Source organism: Sarcophilus harrisii, chromosome 4, assembly GCF_902635505.1.
Source record: "Sarcophilus harrisii chromosome 4, mSarHar1.11, whole genome shotgun sequence".
In the NCBI taxonomy this organism is placed as follows: Eukaryota; Metazoa; Chordata; class Mammalia; order Dasyuromorphia; family Dasyuridae; genus Sarcophilus; species Sarcophilus harrisii.
The window spans coordinates 110183436-110202755 of NC_045429.1; the positions used below are offsets into that span (position 1 = coordinate 110183436).

Sequence of the window (19320 nt, forward strand, 5' to 3'; positions counted from 1 at the left end):
ACCTTTTGACCAAGGAATACCACTACTAAGTCTGTATCCCAAAGAGATTTTAAAAAAAGAGGGAAGAAGATTTACATGTATAAAAGTATTTATAGCAGTTCATTCTGCTGTAGCAATGAATTGGAAATTGAGGGGATTCCTATCAGTTGGAGAATGGCTAAAAAAGTTGCAATATATAATCGTGATGGAACACTTGTGCTATAAGAAATTATGAGAAGGATGGGTTCAGGAAAACCTGAAAAGAGAGCATCATATTACTTGTCTTTTTATTGAGTGTCGAAAAGGGTTTAGACATGACTAGTTTGGATAATAAACATTTTTTTCCTCTAGCATTTTCCCTATATGGACAATCAGACTAAATTATTGAATGATTATGGATCTCACATATGAGACTCTGCGATATTCCAGGATTGAATCTGATCATCAAAATGTTATCTTCCAGAATTCCAGATAAGATGGCTACCTGAATGGAGATAGGCGGTTCAGTTCTCACATGCTTTCTGCAGCAAAAACTTTAAAATAGCAGTAAACAAAATAGTAAAGGAGGGGGTTGATTCAGTGAGAAACCTGAGTGATTTTTTACCTGCCCCAAAACTCCATAGTCAGCCAGATGCTTACAGTCAATAGAAAAGAGGGACCACTAGCAAAGTCAGCACCAGAGCAAGCAAATAAGACACTTGAGTCTCCTAGTGCAACCTTAAACTAGGGGCAAGGCTGTCTCTATCAGCTTTGCAACTAGAGACAGCAAAAGCAGGGCTCTCCAAGATAGCATCCCAGTAGTCTGAAGCAACCAGAAGAGACATTAACGAATGCCATTTGATTCTCAATCTGAGGCTTTAAGGTCCCTAGCATTCTGACTTACTATGCCATAGTGAGCCCTAAAAATCTAGTGCTCTGCACTTCAAAGCTCCAGGAAATTGTAAAAGTTATCACCAATTTTAATATACTGATACACACCAGGAGGAAGAGATGGAGCATAGCAACTCCTCCCCACTGTTCCTCCCCCTTTCCCTCTTGGTGGAAATATGTGTATATGTGTATGTTTGTGTGTGTGTGTGTGTGTGTGTGTGTGTGTGTGTGTGTCCTATTGAAAAGGAGTATGGTGCAGTGGAATGAGTACTAAACTTGGAACAAGAAAATTCCATTACTCATTAGCCAGATAACTGCTACCTGTAGAATAGAGAAGATTATTTCTAGTTCAACCTTCTTACTTTAGAGATGAGAATAAAGGGGCCCAAAGAGATAAAATCATTTCTTCAAGATCACACAGATAAGAAAGAATAGGTATCAGGGCCAGGCTTTCCAAAACTCTCCCTTTCTCCTATGCCCCAGTAAGGGGAATCAACACTGGGAATAATTCTCTTCCTTGTTCTGATCATTGGTAGGAGAGGAAGGGGATAGATTATGCAGGCACCTAACATTAATTCCTGAATATAAATTCTATATATTCTCTGAAAAGGAGGAATCTTAATTTTTTTTTAAAGCTAAACTAAGCAACTTAAAAGATTGTAACCTAAAAGAAGAGGATTGCAACCTTGTTTTCTATTTTTAATTTGCCAAGGAAAAGGAAAGGCTAGCATGAGGCATGAAGTATTCTGTTGACTTTTCTTCACTTTACATTTCAGATTCAACATAGAGTCAGAGCTTAAAGAGATTAAGGATTTCTAACATGTTGGGTCAAATACGGAAAGAAAACGAACACAAATTGCCTCCTCAATTTGCAAAGCTATGAAACAAGTCTTCACTATCTTCAAAAGGAATTTATTAATCAGCTGTCACTATGTTATTAATCAGAATATCACTATGCTAAGTGATACATACAAAGAATTACATAAATAAAGCACTTTTCTTAACCTCTAAAAACTTGAAACCTTAAAAGGGAAAATACTAAAAAAAAAAAAAAAAAAAAAAGGATAAAGCTTCCAGAGAACAGAATAGAAATGTTAATGTAAGGAACTTCTCATATGGAGAAAATACCTTCAAACAGGTAGATCTGCAACTCTTCCATAATTAATGATCTTAGGGAATTGCTGGTGGCACCAAGAAATTAAATGACCAAGATCACACAGATCACACAACTGGTACTTCTATATTAAAGGCAAAACTTGAAATCTAGGTCTTTCCAACTTCATGTACTCCATACTGCCCCACGATTTTACTCTACCTGGGCCCTTTTGCATAACATTCAGTAAAAGCACAATTGAATATTCATTTACTCAATTAGCATTTTAAAGTTCTGAGTACACTGCAGAGTGCTAGGTGGAGGGACTAGGACAGATAGAGTTTGGATAAGTTTATTCATAAAATTTAAGTTTTATAGGAGGACAAGAATGATAAATACTGATCGTGGGATCATAGATTTAGAACTGGAAGTGACCTCAAAGGTCACTTAGACCAACTCCTTCATTTTACAGATGAAAAAATTAAGGTCTAGAAAAATTAGGTAACTTAGCCAAAGTCATATGGGAAGTAATGGAGCAAAAGTGTGATAAAAGATTCTCTGACTTCAAACCCAATGTTCTTTGCATTGTACAATATTAACTGACAATATTACCAATTTGTAAAAACAGGGTGAAGTGAATAAATTAGACATTCTGATTAAATGAAATTCTTTTACTTCAAACTTGATTACTGAAAACCTTTCTATAACAAAAGCATACAAACAAAACACTTAGAAAATGAGCCATTCTAGAGAACTGAGTTTCCCAGGTAGCTAAAGACTTGTCCTTTTAAAGCACCAAAAAATTTTGCCATCTTGGATTCAAATCTCTCTAACACATGTTGTGACCCTGCTTTTTTCAATGTAGCAACAATGAAGAGAATTTAATCTTATCTGTGACTTAGGGCCATTATTATTATCATCAGTTATCACAGTACATAGCAATACCCTCAAAAAGTGTATTTTCTATTGTTTGGTCAGACACTAAAACTTCTCACATTTTAAAGCAATCCTGAAGTCTCATCTTATATCCATCAAATTAACAAAATTAATTTTTAAATGAGAAAATAATTTGTTAGTCATAATTTACTCATTGCTAAGGGAAGTATATGAATTGATTCAATCATTCTAGAAAACAATTTGAAATTCTTCAAGAAGATTCCATTACTGGAACTATACCCCTAAGAGGAATGGCAAAGCAAGAAAAGACCCTTATGCATAAAATAACTACAGCAACATTATCTGTAACAACAAAAATCTAGAAACTATGTGCCCAGTGATTAAGGAACATCTGAACTCAGTACATAAAAGTAATGTAATATTATGACAAATGTGAAAAAAAATCAGAAAAGCACCTTTTGATGGTGAAGCTAAAAAAATCATACTGAAAAAGAAAATACCCAATGGCTAACAGTGATGGAAATTAATTCAACCTTAAGAGAGAACAAAATTCCAATCAAATACAACAGTGTTGATAGCACACTATCAAAATTAAAACACATCCTTCCTGTTAAGAACTAGGAAACTTGTTACAAAAGTGAAAAAACAACATGAAAGGATATGCATGGGGGGAGGGAATATTTGTTTGGGGAGTGTCTACTGAATCAAAACAAAACATTTTTTAAAATTAAAAATAAATGAAGTTTTGGTGCTCTGGCCACCATTTTCCCTTGATCCTTCCCTACTTACCCTGATCTTACCATTTCTGTTGGTAGTAATACTATTTATCTAGCCGCCTGTGGGTAAATCTTGAGATTATTTTTGATTCTTTCCCTTCTCTCACATCTCATATCCAATTATCAAACCCTATCAATAATAAGTCTGCAATATCTCCCATATCTGTCCCTGCTCTCCATTCCCACAGCCTCCACTCCCCCCCCCCCCAACCCATTATTATTAGGCTATCATTTCAACAGCTGTATTATCACTTCTACAGCTTCCTGACAAGTCACACCCACCTTCACTCTCAGTCACCCATCCGCTCTGCTGATCACTGCCAAAAATGATCTCCCTATTTATTTGCTCAAGAAACTGTAATTTCTGCCACTCTTTCAAGTGAAGTTCAATTGCCTTTCTTGCCATCCAAGACCCAGCACACCATCTTGTACACTGTACCTTCCCAGTTTTATTGCATATTACACTTGAGCCAACTTATATTGCAGTCAAAGGGCTGCTCACTGACCAAAGAATTTATTCTTGCCAAAATATCTTTTCTGTGTCCTGTGCCTGGACTGTCACCTTTTCTCTCTTTCTCTCTTCATGTACAGAATTCCTATCTATTATTTAAGGTCTAGTTTAAATGCTAACAAATCCACCAAACTTCCACTAATCCCAACCAATTACCTTCCCCATCAGTTCACCCCAGACCATACACAGCTGACTACCATGACTCTCTGATGTGATTCTGTTATATTGTGTAGAGTTATCAGTGCTAGGTTGTTTCCCCTTTAGAATGTATGCTCCATGAAGACAAGGAGCTTGCCTCAACTATATCCATATGTTTGTAAGTCCATATATTTAAAAAACAAAACAAAACCTTATTGTACTGTGTCCTACACACAGTAAACACTTAATAAAATAAACATTTGCAGGATTATAATGAAATTAAATTCTACCAGACCCTGTGACACTAGTAAGATTCTGAAGAAAGGACAGGGAATGTACCAGATGACATGTTTGTTATCGGAGTAAGCTTATATATATAAAACAACTCAAAAGCATGAAGGAATTACAGTCTGCATTGGTTGGCCAAGAGAATACTACATTAATGCAATCTTGGGTCCTTGAGGGACTAAAATATTTATAAAGTCACCTAGAGGGGAGGGATGTAAGAAGCACCATAGAATTAGATTTCTAAGAGTTTGGCAAATGACTTAATATATGGGGGAGGAAAAGGTAGAAGGGCCTGAGGTTTCAGACTTTAGTGACTAGAAGAATGACAGTATTATCAAAAATAGGGAAATCAAAAGAGTACGGAGATGTAGTATTTATTTTAAAGGGGGATGGCAAGAAGTTTATGAGTCTGATTTTATATATTGTTGGTTCTGTGTCCTTCCTTGACATCAGCTGTCATTTTTCCGGTATGTGCCTAAAGTGGATTCTCTCCCACTTTCTAATTTGTTAGAGGCTTGGAAGCTAAATTTAAAAAAAAATAAAAAAAAAAAACCTTGTTAAAGTTGTATGCATATAAAAGTCCGAAAAACCTGAATAAGGATTTAAAGAGCTCTACTTAAAGGAAAGTTCAGGAGCTTTAAAGAAGGGAAAAGGATCCATCCACATGTGCAAAAATGTTTGTGGCAGCCCTTTTTGTAGTGGTAAGAAACTGGAAACTGAGTGGATACCCATCAATTGGAGAATGGCTGACTAAATTATGGCATATGAATGTTATGGAATATTATTGTTCTATAAGAAACAATCAGCAAAATGATTTCAGAGAGACCTGGAGAAACTTACATGAACTAAGTGATGCTAAGTGAAATGAGCAGAACCAGGAGATCATTGTACACGATAACAAGATTATGTGATGATCAATTCTGATGAATGTGACTCTTTCCAACAATGAGATGATTAATACTAATTCTAATGATCTTATAATGAAGATCATTTAGAGGACTGTGGGAACTGAATGTAGATCACAACATAACATTCTTACTTTTTTTGTTGTTATTCACTTGTATTTTCTTTTCTTACTCATTTTCTTTTCTTTTTGATCTGATTTTTCTTGTGCAACAAGAAAATTGTATATGTTTACACATATTGGATTTAACACATATTTTAACATGTTTAACATATAACATAATTTAACATAACATAACATAATTTAACATAATTTCTTGCTATCTAGGGGAGGGGGGGAAAGGAGAAAATCTGAAACATAAGGCTATGCAAAGGTCAATGTTGTCAAATTATTCGTGCATATGTTCTGAAAATAAAAATAAAAAACTTTATAGGAAAAAATATTTTTAAAAGATAAATAAGGTCTTACATATGAAAAATATCACTGCATTCATGCATTTTCAGGCCTTACTATAGCCTCATGAATACAAAGTAATATTTATTTAACGAGTGAGGATCTCTGGCTTATTATTATTTTTCAACATATAAATATTACCCCTTGACGTGGTAGGAAAAGTACAAAGCAAAGATGACTTCTTTGCCATTATTAGTAGCATAAGAGATTTCATGTAAGAAGCATCTGCTTGCCTGAGATCTCTACCAGTATCTCTAGTGATTTCTACAGTATCTCTTGTGGATATATAGAATTTAAAATACTAGATGGAAGATTTGAGTGTCAGCATAACACAGAGAAGAAAAAACAGCCCAGAGCTAGGAAGATCAGGCCTCAACTCTCAACCTTGCTTCTTACTCACAATATGACCTTAGGCAAATGACTTAATTCAGTGCTCAGGTCAGTGGTGTTAAAATCAGAGAAATCAGAGACAACTAAACCAAAAATGAGGATTCCCCGGAGGCCACATCTTGACTTAGAAAACCCAATATTAATATTTTCTAGATTCTTTTTTTTTTGTTAAGTATGTTCCAATTACATATTAATCTAATTCAGAGCACACTTGGAATTAGTGTAGATTGAGTGTCTAATACTTCTGTTCTAAACAACTTCTCTAAGGCTAAAAGCTATGGATCATGTTTTGCTTATTTCTACTACAGAGAAAGCTCCATACAGGGAATTCTATACCAATGAAATCATAGGTTCAGACGTTATCCATGTGCTTATGTATGATTATAGAAGGACAGGGATAAGAATTATACAAAATGGGAAAACAAGTATCAAAAAGATCAGAGATTTATTGAAATATAAAATATTCCTTATTGCTCTGTAAGAAATGACCAGCAGGATGAATATAGAGAGGCTTGGAGAGACTTACATGAACTGATGCTAAGTGAAATGAGCAGAACCAGGAGATCATTATACACTTCAACAACGATACTGCATGAGGATGTATTCTGATGGAAGTGGATTTCTTCGACAAAGAGAAGATCTAACTCAGTTTCAACTGATCAATGATGGACAGAAGCAGCTACACTCAAAGAAAGAATACTGGGAAATGAATGTAAACTGTTTGCATTTTTGTTTTTCTTCTTCTTTTCTTCTTTCTTCTAATTTTTACCTTCTAAATCCAATTCTTCCTGTGCAACAAGAGAACTGTTTGGTTCTGCACACATATATTGTATCTAGGATATACTGTGACATATTTAATATGTATAGGACTGGTTGTCATCTGGGGGAGGGCAGTGGAGGGAGGGAGGGGAAAAGTCGGAACAGAAGTGAGTGCAAGGGATAATGTAAAAAATTACCCAGGCATGGGTTCTGTCAATAAAAAGTTATAATTATTAAAAAAAAAGACATATGATATTCCAAAAACCCCTATGCCATTTTAAAGACTTTTGAAACACCCAGTATAATCATAATACCATTTGTAATAACTGGAGAGTCGAAGTTAGTTTGTTAAATATGTACTCAACATGAGAGTTTTGTTTGTTTTTATTTTTAATCTTTCTCCTAAATATGGAGAAAAGTATCCATTCATTAAAGGATTCAGTTTACATTTAGGCTATAGAGCATGTTAATCCTTATTACTAAGGTTAATTTTTATCTAATTACAATTGAAAATTTCTTCATTAAAGTCCTACTTCACTACCTAATCAAAATTGGGGTTCCTGAAGACTATACGAGTAAAGTAGAAAATCTGGCAGTAGAAGATCATTTGCAGCTCCAAATGAATTGAAAAAGATGATCAATACAGGTCTAGAAATGAGCTACATGTCAACCACCTAAACTCAGAAAATTGCAGGACTAGAAGCCTGGCCAATAAGGGATTTTTTTTTTTTTTAAGTTTTGTCAAAGAAACTTAAAAAAGTCTACTCAAGTATACTCTGCACAGTACCTGGCACAGGGTAAACTTGTTATTTTTTGTTTCAAGATGATCACATTTAAGAAGTCACCTGAACTAAGATAAATTCCTAGAAGTCAACAACCATGTATTTTTTCCCAATGCCAGGTAACTCATAAACTACAAGATTTAATATAGTGTTTGGTTTACTATGAAGTAGAAAAATGCAACTGAATGGATAACCCAGAGACAGTTTTATGGCATATAATTAAAAGTCCTGCCTTGTCACAATTAGCAATGTAACCTTAGGCTTAATTATTTAACCAATTGGGAAACTACTTTTGCATTTATGAAAGGAAGGGACTGAAACTGATCTTTAAGATCCTTTTCAGAATCATAATTCTATTCTATATATTTTATTTCCATTATGTATCATTGAGCAAGTTTTAAGTTTTTAGAGATTGATATATAAAAGCAATGGATTCCTCACACACACATTTTTTTTAATGGTTTTTGTCCTTTTAAAAATAATAGAGCGTAATAAAACTAAGTTTGGATGGAAACACTGACAAACAGGATAGCACTGAAAATAACATGTTAGATTTAATACAGACTTTATTTTTTAAAAAAATATCAAGTTGTAGAGATTCATAATTTTAAATATAATCCACTTTTTCTGTATTAGTTATATGTGGAAAAACGTTCTTTTTTGGCTATTTATTAAATGAAAAATTATATATATATATATATATATATATATATACACACACACACATATATATATATATATATATATATATATACATATATATATATATGATATGTTATTTCCCTGTATTAAAATCCTGCTCTGATGGTATGAAGGGACCCTGAATCCCTGAAAACTTAAGTCTAAAGTACTTAAGTCCTACCAAACCTGGATGAATTCAAGTACAGGCCCAATAAAACATACATACAAATATATGCACCTCTCTTCAAAACCCCATTTGAGGTTTTTTTGGCAAAGATATTGGAGTGATTTGTCATTTCCTTCTTCAGCTCATTTTACAGATGAGCAAACTGAGGCAAACAAGATACTTGTTCAAGTTCATACCATTAGTAAGTATCTCAGACTAGATCTGAATTTTTTTAAATGAGCCTTCCTGACTTCAGGCCCAGCACTCTATTAACTGCACCACTTAATTACCTAACAAAAGATCAGTCTGTATAAATTCAGGAAGGTTTGCCACACTAGGTTAGCCACAGGATAAAACGTTATTTGACCACAATCATTTTAGACTATTTTCTAAGTTGCAGATGAGATGCATTCTGAAACAGCATTGACAATAATAACATTAACAAAATTACAGATCGCTGAACTACCAAAATCAGCCAGGTCATCTTTCACTTCTCCAAAATAATGACATTTTAATTGGAATAACTTTTTTTTTTTTTTTTTTTTTTTTTTTTTTTTTTGCTGAGGCATTTGGGGTTAAATGACTTGCTCAGGGTCACACAGCAAGGAAGTATTAAGTATCTGAAGCCAGATTTGAACAAGTCCTCCTGACTTCAGGGCCAGAGCTCTATCCACTGTGCCATCTAACTGCCCCAGAATAATATTTTTATATGTAATTTTTCAAAGAGACGGCATAGAATAGTAAATAGGTGACACATATTAGTTGTGTGATCATGCACAAATCAATTACCTTCTCAGTAGTCTGGCAATTTAAAAAAAAAAAACTTTTAAGTTGCTGTGATGCTGCTGGTGTACATCAGTGGAAGGAGTTGCAACACTAAAAATTCCCCAATAGTCTTGAAAATTGCAAGTCTGGACCAAAATGATCATGATCATAATGATGATAATAAAAAAATTCTCCTAAGCAATGCAAATGACACAATACATCAATAGGTAGAGAAGCAAAATATCTGAACTTCATTTCACTAATAAGGGAATCCCAAATGTCATTATATCTACCTGGTTTCTAAGTGAATAAACTGTAAATTGGGAAATAACAAAATATTTTTTAGTGACAACAACAATGCAAATCACAACCATCTTTTTGTCTTTGATTAATTTTAACGAAACCAACATTTTTTAAAGAATATAAAATTATTTTGATAACATAGTTCAACTACTTGCATAATTTCCATTACATAAATAACTTCAGTTACACATTTTTTGTTAAACCACATAATTGCATAATATTCCACAACTAATTTAAACCATTATTATGCCTATACCAATGAATTTGTGTGACCTTGTAAAAATTCTTTCAATTAAAAGACATCCAGAATGTTAGCATAATCTATGTATTTAAATGCAGGTAATCAAAAAAATCACTTCCAGTTTTCAAATGATAATTTGGAGATAGGCTTAAATCTAACAAACGGGTATCTTCATCATTTAAAGTACATTTTACCAAATGTATAATGAAAAAATTATGCCTAATAGATTACAGGATTTCCCTGGCAGAAGCCAAAGTTAATTGCCACATGGAGTCTTAAATGAAACCTAATTGCCAGCTCTAGCTGTCACAGCTGACCCTGGTAACAGCCCAGCACACCCTCCATAAAACATAATACCGCATAATCCTCCTTCATTATGGCTATTACAGCCCTGCAGTTGGATACATTTGCTGCAAAAATAAACTCAGCGACCCCTTCTAAGAAAGGATATTTTGCTACTTCATCCTAAATCAACTACTTTTGATAACACTAACGGGGCAACCTCATGTCAAAGAGTGCTGCTCTTTGTTCAGATTTATCACAAAGTTGAAGTAAAACCCAAGAAAAACCAAAAATGATGACTGATGACAGGATCAGCCAGAAGAGAAAATGACTATGAAATGTCACTATAAGAAATCAAACAAGAACAAAGTAAACAGCAAAAGAGAAAGTCTGGAAAACATCCTGAACTAAATTAAGAAAATCAACAGTGCAGTTACAAAGTTTCAAATACTATTCCAACTCCTACTTCTGCATCTATAGTAAATAACAGGGCAAGGTCCCCGAAATTTGTTTTCTGTCATACCAAACTAATGTTCATGGTCAATAACTTTGTCTTCATCTTGTTCATTTTGGAAATGGAAAAAGTCCAAAGAATAGACAGTGTTCTTTACATTATAACATAGGTGATAAAACTAAGTTGCTGTATATGTGACAGCTTGAGTTGTTGACAAAATGAGAAAACTGTTTACATGATGAAGAATTAAATTGGATTACCCATGACATCCTTCTTTTTTTAATTAAGTAAATTTTGTTGTTTATATAGAATTTTATTTTTTCCATTTATATGTAAAGATAATTTTCAACATCCATTTTTCTAAGATTTTGAGTTCCAAATTTTTCTCCCTCATCCCAAGACAGCAAGCAATCTGATAAAGTTGTACATGTACAATCATGTCAAACCATGACACCCTTTTTAAACACAGCAGAAAGGGCTTGGACATACCTCACAGCATTCTATCATATTCAAATTCTCTCTACCCATAAGAATTAAACTTACTTTACCAAGTAACCCTGCAGCAATACTCCAAACTGTTTTCAGCTTGGGACAGTTCTCTTTATGGAAATACCTGCTAGTCTGCCTCAATTTAGGGGTGTGTCTCACTGCTGTCTTTTTTGGTTTTTTTAACCTATCCTAGTTACCCAATGATTGGCTTTGAAAATATGTGGAAATTTTGCCTTAGTCTCTTTCAGAAGAAGACATAAGAGGACAAACAAGGTACTTTAAAAAGTTTTCAAATGATTCGTCCAAACTGGTGGATATTGGTTTTGTGTCCTGACTTTCAAATATCCCTATTTCTTAAGCCCTGTCTTTGCTATATGTCTCTACTCTACTAGAAAGAACAGTTTCTAACGCTTGGAATTTTGTGAGTCAAGTATGATTTTTATTAGAAAGCATATTATCATCGCTTCAAAAGATGACATACACATCAGGTCTTTTCTCAAATAAGGCAACATGACATGCATAATGAATGACAAAGACAACTGATGTGGATATTGCTGACACGTGTACTTATCAATAGCCATGAGATTTTTCTATTTCCCTTCACTATTATTAAGAACTAAATTCTAAACCAGGTTTGGTTGGCATTAATGTTATGCATGGCATTCAGTAACTCCATCACTGCTCTTGAGTTCTTAAATAAGTCTCCTCAACAAATAAGACAGAATTTCTACCATGCCCCACCAGAGAAACAGGAATGAGATTCCTAAGCTAACTCCCCAAATACAATAAAATAACAAAAGAAAATAAAGCTTTTGAGTCTTCTGATCCTCCACTTCAAGACAATAAAAGGGGCTACTGGTTAGCTATAGAACAGATACAGAAGGTTTGGCAACTCTGCTAATGCCCATCACTGACTTTGACATCACTGAGAAAGGCATGATGTTCTCTGTGTTGAGCTTCCACTTTTAATTAATGATATTTATGAACGAAAACAACTTAAATCAACCATCCAAGATATTTCCACTGTGCCTGAGCATGATTTTAACTTGTTTTTCCATTATTAAAGAGCTTATATTAAGCCATCCTTTATACTCTCTCCAGATCTCTCAAATAGCTATATATATATATATATATATATATATATATATATATATATATGACATTGTATGACATTGGCTGACCGATGGATAGAAGATAGGCTCTCCATGTAAAGTTGACAGGGAACACAGTATGCTCTAAGTAACTACACTAACTCAGAAAATTCTAACATCAACACTAAGCAATTAAGGTTTACAATAACACCACTGGTCTTTTCTTCCTGAGAACAATTTTAAGGCAAGTGCAGTACAATTTTTTGGATTACAATGAGACAAAATAAAGTCAATGCACTTTGCTAACTACCAGAAAAAAAAATGAGGATAAAAAAATTAGCATGTCATAGACAATATAACTTAGATATTTACCCATCTCCTCCACTCTCACCACACCCCCAAAATAACTACATTCCAAATCAATGTTGCCTGAATGCTTAGGCAATATGTTGTTGAGAAACTGAACTAAGAGTCAAGACTTGGGCTCTAGTCCTGATTTTATTACTTAGCAGTCTGAATTTGGGCAAGTCATTTAATATTTAATTTCTTTATGTATGAAGAAAAATGTGCAGAGAAAGATAATACCAATTTGTATCATCTCATGGGGCTGCTGAAAAATAATGTGAATGTGAATGAGTTTTAAGCATTTTAAAATGCGATATAAATATAAAGAACTATTATTATAAAAAGCCATTTGACAGCAACCACCAGAAAAGCAGTTGGGAAGATTCTTATGTAGGCACACATAAATGGTTATTAAGTAAAGGGTGAGGAGTAGGAAAAGGAAGAAGCTATTTTCCAAACAAAGCCAAACATGGATTTTCTTTGGATTTTCTAAGTTTTTCTCCTTTTGACCACTTCAAAGCAGAACCTGCACCTAAGATTCCAACCCTCCTCTAACCACACATATCTATAACTCTAGTGCTTTGCTGGAACCCTCTTTTCCACATCAAGAACACATACCCAGTTGCCCTATGACACTGCTCAAGTCTGTCAAGCACTCTTTACATCTCTCCTATCAGGAGGTAGGTTCGAAGATCATTGAGTTAATGTTTATCAAATACTTCTCAGCTACTCAGATGAAAAGCATCAATGAAATACAAGGTACCTGTAGGGTGGATGGGTGAACTGAATTTTTAGAGGATAAATACTATGATCTATGCTGACATAAAAGAACTCAAATAAAAAAAAAAAAAAAAAAAAACTTTCATATAGGAAATGATGAGTTGGTGGAATTTGAAAAATAGGGAAAATGTTGAACTTATGAAGGAAGATGTTATCCAGCTTTGGAGAAACAGAGGACAACAAGTATAGTATGGTCTTATAAAGATGCACATGGCCGTATATGTGTATATATGTGTATAATTATAGCTATCTATGTATATGTATGTGTGTATGTATGCATATCTTTCTGGGGAGATTTATGTATGTATGTTTGTATAGGTATGTGCATGTATGCGTATATACACATACATGTACTTGTGTGTATATATGTATGCATTCACACTTAATTGTAGCCTTTTGGGGGGAAAGGAGAAAGGAAAGAGAAAAAAAGAATAAAGTAAAAAGTGTACAGCAGAGAACGAAAGAAAACCTACAAGAAAGCAACTAAATACTGTGTAGTATTTATTACATCAATTTTCTTGAAATGGAAATTTATAATCCTCTCTCATATTCTGCTGTGCACATGACAATTTTTTTCTTTTCCTATTTTCTATTTAAGTTTAGAATAAAGAATTTTTTTAAAAATTAAAAAGCAAATAAGATCCTTCCATGAATATTTCCAGGCTATTTGGGTCTCAATTTTAAAGGTTTGCAATGCATTCCCAAAAGCCAAAACTGAAATTTCCCGCTAAATATTATTACTCAAAGACATGAGAGACTTTACATCAGCACAAATGTGTGGTCACTAGTAAGAGAGGAACACAAGGAAAAATGTGTGCTCCTTTCTTCGCCTTTTCTCCCAAAGGCCATATTTTGATTTCTGAGTGACTTTACCTCAGCCAAAATCTCTCAACTGTCATGTCCTGTACAGCTTGTGGCAAACAGACTAAACAGTTAAAAAACAGACTGTATGTATAGATTGGCATTTTTGTAAACCCAGTCCTAATAAGGAATCAACCACAAAAATGTTTTTGTAACAATAATTGATTTTCAAAAACATAAGGGTCCTCCCAAGGTCATACTCTGCATAAGTTTGGATGAGGTTGATAATTGCAGCAATTAGTCAAATAGAGAATCAGTATAATCCTGGACAAGGTGTAGATAAACAAAATTAGCAGATAATTCACAAAACTTCACTTATTCATTTTAACCTCCTCACCAAAATCTTCTTCATCCTGACCAGCTATTTAATTGCTTAATTGTCCTGTCTCTCTTAGGACAGCAAGCTGACACTAGATAGGGCCTCAAGTCAGTAAATTTATTATTGTTCATTAGCTTTTCAGTGGTATCCAACTCTTCATATCTCTATATGGGGTTTTCTTGGCAAAGATATTGGAATGATTTGCTTTTTCTCCAGCTCATTTTACAGATGAGGAAACTGAGACAAACAGAATAAAGGGACTTGCCCAGGATCACACAGCTAGGAATATCAGAAGCCAGATTTGAACTTTTAAAGATGAGTCTTTTTGACTCCACACCCAGAACTCTAACCAGGAATCAGAAAGATCTGAGTTCTGGCCTCAGAAACTTAATTAGAATTAGACACAATTTGAACAACAATCTGTCTGTCTTCTCTTCTTTCAGTTGATGAAAGCTCTGGTAATTCATTTTATTTGCTGAGTACCTATAGACAAAACTCAATAGGATAAGATGTGGATGAAGAGAAAAAAATAAGGGAGAAACAAAAATATTGTGAACTGAAAGCAAGGGGTGAGATCAAGAAGACCTGGGTTCAAGGTGCATCACTAACAAATACAGGCTGTGTGAACCTGAGAAAATTACTTTATCAATGTTTGGGAGCACTGAGAAATTAACTAGGTAGAAATATGAGTAGAGAAGCAAGACTTGTGTAGTGATAAAGACCAAAAAAAATTTATTAGTCCAGACCAAAAAGAAACAGAAGTTGTCACAGGTAAACTGTGAACATAAACTGAACAATCAGCTTTTGGATATTCAACTGAATATCTTTATTCTTATTCAAAAAGACTTAGATCTGTATTAAGATGATAAAAATATAAGAGGAAATCATCTCAGTATCTTTCATCTTCACCCTACATTTCAAGGCAAATAAAAAAGTCTTTATGGCACTTAAAAGTTCTGATTTCTTTTTGGTACACTAAAAGGCTCTTTCATTCTTGTCTCATTTACATGCTGCTGCCTGCAACTGAAATGTTTGTCTAAACTTAATGTCTACTTTAACTATAACTGGCTAGAAAGACTTGTCTTCACCTACCACTCCTCCTGGGCAGATCATAGATCTTCAAGGAGAATCTTCACCAGTAGGTGGAGAAAAAAAGATGAACCCAAGTGGTGATTTAAAAGAAATAACCCCATATTTTTCCCAGTCAGACCTGATGCATAGAAATAAAATCACAGACACTAGCATGGCACAACCAACATGCACAAGACTAAGGCACTAATCATAGTAGTGCTATTAATAAAAGCAGCATGTTATACAGGAAAGGGCACTAGACTGACAGTCAAAAAGAATTCCATGGCTAACTCCATCTAATTACCAGTCCAATGACCCTGTGCAAATTTCTTAACCCACCCTCTCTTCTTCCCCCCCTTAATGGAATGCATATAAAGTAATGGGTAAATATGAGCGTATATATACCTTATGTAAGGTGATGTATGATATCAGCCCTGCAAAGAGTAGCTCATTTAAAAACTGGCTACAAGTTGACACTTGCACTATGTATACAGTAATGAGCTTCTAAATTAGGGACCTTATACAGTATATCATCAGGGTAAATTATGAAAAACTACCATATTCTGTTGAACTTCCTACATGTATCAATCCATCCCTAAAAAAGTTAAAGTGTTTCTTATAACTGTGCTGAGGCGATAACCATAGCATTTCTAAGTGACTTATAAGAGAATGAGCATTAGACACAAGCACTGGCTCTCACCAATGCATGACAAAGGCAAAAGACTTACATTTCTGAGGTTCTTTGATCTCTACACCGCTTACACAAAATAGGCAAGCTATTTAACTTCCACATCTCAGTTGGTGGGCTTACTCCTAAAATGGATGGGCAGCCCCCACTGCTGTTAGAGCCTGCCACCTCACCTCGGTAAGAAAGATGACCACAATGAAAGGCTGTGTGGTGCAACTAACCCTTTGCCTGTAACAGTGGAGTGGCCTTTGACAAACCAGAGCCCATAGTAAAGTTCTCCACACCTGAGGACATATGGGCACAAAAGTCCCTTCTCTCAGGTTTGATTTAAACCTATCTGTGCCCTCCTTCATCTCTATCATCGGAGAAAAAAATTACTACTGACCCCAATCTTTAACTCAGTCCCTGCTTGACTGAATTTTCCTGTGGTCAGTAGATCCTGATTTATTTTGTCCTGGTTGTTCTTTTTGTGTCTGATGACTGAGGGATAAGAATCATTTCTTTTTCAAACTGATCAGAATAGGAAAAAATAGTACATTGTCAAAGATCCCTGTTAGAAGAGCCCTTGAAGGCAGAATCAGAAAGCGTCCCTACATGAAGGCAACAGTTAAGAACACCATGCCATGCTTCCTTCTTCAGTTCTCACCTTACAGGGAGCAAACAGAAAAGGGGGCACAAAGCTGAGTGGACAGCACGTTTTACCTTTCTGCTCCCTCCAGGTAAAGGGATGGTAAGCCACTTGCAAAGTGATCTCCTAAAAACTGTTTTCCAATGAAGAAGGAGTTGCTAAATCTCAATCAATTCGGGGTGTTTCTTGAAAGGGAAGAGTGGGCCAGAAAAAAATAAATTGATCCGAAAGAAATTTCATAGATATGGGCTACGGGGCCCAAAAGAAATGTTGGCAAACATGGGGCCTAGTGAGGGGGCAGGAAGAAACTTCTTTATGCACCGGGTCCCCCGTAGTGGGCTAGACGGCGGGGTATCCCACCACGGGAGGCTGTCTCCCCTCCAAGGGAGAGAACATTCTAAACATCTTGTGATCCCCCTCCCCCAACAACGTGGATATCATCAAAAGGCAGCTTCCCCCCCCCAAAAAAAAAAAAACCAAACTCAAAGGAATTGAGGGAGGCTTCGGCTAATCTGATACCTAGCGACCTCCAATCCTCACCAGGCAAGCTCTGCGCCTTCACTACGAGAATAAATCCTCTAGCCAGCCAACTGCTGTACCAGCGGAGGCGTCCGTCAGTCCGTCCGTCTGGTCCGTGGCCGGCCAGAACGCAAGTTCGCTCACCAAGTGTTTGCCAAAGTCATCTGCAAGCAGCCGCGGAGCTGAAAGCCAAGCTCCCCAAAACCCCTCTAGGGCTTCAGGCAAAGGCAGGGACGGCGGAGTTCCAAGCCTTAGCCAACAGCCTGTGCGTGCTACAGACCCCCACACTTACCTGCTTACACGTCCCCCCAGGACAGAAGTCCCGAGTTCCCCACGAAAAGGTCGGCAGCGGCAGAAGCTCCAATTCCCCAAGGAATTTATTACAGTGGCTGATTTGGGAAGGGGAGGGGGGGAAGTAGTTGGAGGAGGAGGAGAAAGGGGAGGGAGGTTTCCGCTCTGATCAAGCGAAGAGAGTCCAGGAAGGGAAGGAAAGAGAAGGACAGCAGGAGGAAAAGGGGAAAGAGAGTGAGAAGAGAAAGCTAGTCATCCAGTGTGGGTTTTTGTTCGGGAGATCCCAAGGCTTAAGGCCCAAAAGGATGGGGTGAGGTGGGAGGGAGAGGGAGGGCCCGCTAGCAGCTACTTTGTGTTTGCTCCCAGGAGAACTGAAGGTTGGAAGAGGGGGCGGCGGGGCGGAGGCAAAAATAAAAAGTTACGGCAACCTGCCCCAGGATCTGCTCACGTTGCACTTCGGGGAGGGAAAAGTTTGCACTGACTTTGGTGGGCTAAGCAAAGGAGAGCCGCAGGAAATGCAAGCAGGAGAGAGGGGAGGAGGAAAGGGGCCGCTCAGGGGAAAGGAGACGAAGCAGGCGCCGGGGGCAGCGGCGTCCCCACCCCCCAGCCCGGCTGGGCTCACTGGCGCTGGGGTGTCGAGAGGAAGAAGAGAGGGAAGGAGTTCGCAGGGGGGGGCGGGATGGAATGGGGCCCGAAGGGGAGTCCCAAAGGTGTAGGCTTGGGGCTCTGTGCGTGTGCGCGTTTGTGTGTGTCTCTGTGTTTGTTTCTGTGTGGCTTTGGAACACGAAGCTGGAGCTCCCTAGCCGAAGCAGCCCTGCTCAGCTCGCGGAGCTCCGTCCTTGGGGACGTCACAGAGCAGGAATCCGTGGAATGTGGGGCTGCTGGAGCTCCTGTTGCAGGGCCGGTAGATGTCCAGGGACTTCTAAATATTTTGCTTTGAGGAGGGGGAAGGGAGAGTTGCAATAGTGAGAAGAGGTCGAGGGGAACTACTACCCAAAAGTTAGAAGAAGCTTGAGAATGGAAACAGCAAGAATATCCTAGCTAGTCCGCTGGAAGAACACTGCAGCAGTTATGCAGTAGGGGAAAGCCCACCTCCGTCCCCGAGGGGCGGAGCTATAGGAGGGACTTGACCAAACCCTCTGGGAGAGACCAAGTACACCCCCCCTTAAGGGGACCCTCTGTACGGCCACCCCACGCACAAGCTTCTGGGGGCATCTGACACCGAAGAGAGCAGTTAGGACAAAGCTAGGGATCTTCTTATCCTAAGCATGCTTAGGGGCTTTCGTCCAGGTTGGTCTCAGAGCATCAGGGACTTAGTCTCCTTGACGACCCCCCCCCCCAGCCTATAAAAGATGCTTATAAATAGAAACATAAATGGAATGTATCATTCTATCTGATCATGTGGTACCATGTAATTGCTCCACCCGTGGGCCTGGCACAGGAAGAGTATTTCCCTAAATCTTTTGGAGATGATGTTAAAGTAAGGCAGTATGATGGGAAAAAGAA

The 19320-nt window shown here is 36.8% G+C and overlaps 1 protein-coding gene across 3 annotated transcripts in view; it reads right to left on the reverse strand.

Moving 5' to 3' along the window:
* The window catches only part of PTPN14 (protein tyrosine phosphatase non-receptor type 14), a 245709-nt gene extending 226834 nt beyond the window's left edge, over window positions 1–18875 (reverse strand). For 2 of the 3 annotated variants that reach the window (XM_031937365.1, XM_031937364.1), the window contains exon 1: window positions 17816–18874. The gene's annotated coding sequence lies outside the window, so the exon portion shown is untranslated. Of the gene's footprint in view, window positions 1–17815 lie in introns of all 3 variants that reach the window. The other variant, XM_031937366.1, reaches the window with a different exon arrangement.
* Window positions 18876–19320: the final 445 nt, after the last annotated feature.